This window comes from Mus musculus, chromosome 5 (assembly GCF_000001635.26).
Source record: "Mus musculus strain C57BL/6J chromosome 5, GRCm38.p6 C57BL/6J".
Lineage (NCBI taxonomy): Eukaryota > Metazoa > Chordata > Mammalia > Rodentia > Muridae > Mus > Mus musculus.
The window spans coordinates 15,846,419-15,848,747 of NC_000071.6; the positions used below are offsets into that span (position 1 = coordinate 15,846,419).

Below are 2,329 nucleotides of genomic sequence, written 5' to 3' on the forward strand. Positions count from 1 at the left end.
CAAAGGCCAGTAGCAGACCACATGGTGCTGGATCCTAAATGAATTCGTTGATGGATTGTTTACTGTTGCTGTGTGATATGGAACTGAGGCACCAATCAGTGGTTTTCGGGGAGTTTCTGGTTTGCAGCACAGGGAACAGATTCAAGGATCAGACGGCTTCTGTGATCCACTTTCTCTATTATGCAATTACAACTTGGTTACTCTTTCTCAACTTTCCTTTGTCTTTTTGTTCAGAAATTTCTAGCATTTTCACCTAATATTCTGCAAACTGTCCATTTTTTTCTGGAACCCCATTCTCCTGATTTGACATTCTCATATGTAGTAGAATCACATATGTGGTTATAAATGCCAAGAATATTGATAATTTAGAAAATATACCCATAAAGTGAGAAATATATCTGCTTAGAATTTGCATTGTGTGTACAGCTAATCTCAGATTATTGAAAAACAGATGAAATCTGTCATACTTTCCTCACAGAGGCTGACCTCTTCAGCAGGCTTTGGTGTAGCTAATCATTAGTACTGAGGTTTTACTGCACACAAAGCTCCAAGTGGCTGGCCTACAGTGATACATGACTCATTTTTATTACAGTCTGTTCTTCTGTAAGTCCAAAGGTTCTCCTCTCGATAGGCACTCTAAATATGGTGAACCGAGTCTGTCTCCACTCTGCCCCAAACAGTCCCAATTGCTCTGTGTTACAGTCTCTGTTGTATTTTAAATCAAAATCTGACTCTGTCTCTCTCTATATATATTTCCCCTTTGTCCTTAATGACATCAGTCATCATCACAAAGAAAATGATTTCTATTAATAGGAACTTACTACATAACTTTTTAAGACATTAATTTGTATCTAAATTTAATTTATGAGCTATAATAAATTCATAATTATCATAATTTGATTTCTTATTTGTAAGTTACTCAGATATAAAAATTGGCAGTCCAAAATTATTGCTTACCCCTCATCTAGACATTCCAAATATTAACATTTATGTAACTACAACAAAGTGATGATAACAAGAAAATTAACACTGACTGATTTCCGTATTTGAGAGCACAACCCTTTTCAAATTTTTATGATTTTCCCACGGAGGGCCTTTTCCTAGTTCAGGAAGCAAAGATGAATTGTACCATGCATCCTGCTATAATTATTCTATGGCTTTCATTCCCATCATGACTTCGTGCCAATTTTTAAATGGCAACAGCAAGTTAATTCATAGACTAAATCTTGGCTTTCCATTTATGTGGTATTTTAGTGATTAAATTGTTCTATTTATTCATAACAATAATACAAGAGAGGAGACTTAGTCTCTTATTGCGTGATTTTAGGACACATTCATAGACACAAGTCAGAGACAACATTTGTACTTTTCTACTTAGTAGTACTACAGGGTAGATTTTTTTCTACTTTATATAAAGAATTATTTATAATATTCCACTTTTTGTTCGATTTATTAATCAGTGATTCACAACAGTCTCCTTGGAAGAGAGTGGCTATGTGGATACTAACCATAATTACAAATTAAATGTCCCTGGATACTCCAGAGTGGCCAGCTTTGGTGGTAGAAACTGTATGGTGAACTTCCCATGAAATACATCCTTTAATGCCTAGAGAGGACACTTTTCCAGCCTTCCCTCAATACATACATGACACCAAAGAGTAAATGAGTGAAATAATTAAATTTTTACTAAGCATTTCAATCTCTATTTGGGATAGATACTAGTAGAGGATGGTTTCTTCCTAAAATCCAATAATATGTCCAGTCAATAAACTTGGCTTTCTTCAAAAAGGAAAGTGTTTATTTGCTCTTGAAAAGTTTTCTTCTTTATCCCCCAGGCAGAAGGCATTCAGATGACATCCTTCTCCCCCCCTCCCCCCAGAGGACAGTGATCATTAATAGCAATGGCAGTTGTGGCTAAACAACAAAGCCAGCTTCTCTCTCTCAGGAGAGAAGGCGGTGCCTCTGCTTGGTCCCCAGAACTCGACAGGCCCCGAGAAAGTTCTCCCATAACCACCTATAGCAATGAGTCCAAAAAGTATTGTCTTTGAAAATACTTCTTTTGAGACACTCGGATACTTTATGTTACTGATCCATTGAATTCGCTCACATCCTGGAGATGATTATGAAAAGAAACAAAGGTTGTGTGCAATTTAGTTGTTGATTCAACAATGCTCAACTCACTTTAGCTACTTACCATGAAACTAACTCAATGCTACATTAATTACATGTATATATTCAGTTGTTGGGAGTTTCAATATGTATTCTTTTTGACGAGCTGCACTTGGTATGAGATAGTCAGTTGGCCAAATGTTGGCTGTGCAAGCCTGAT

General features: G+C 36.4%; 1 pseudogene; it reads right to left on the reverse strand.

Annotated features, from left to right (window-relative positions):
* Positions 1-1,846: 1,846 nt before the first annotated feature.
* On the reverse strand, positions 1,847-2,045 carry Gm52852 (annotated as a pseudogene).
* Between the last annotated feature and the right edge of the window lie 284 nt (positions 2,046-2,329).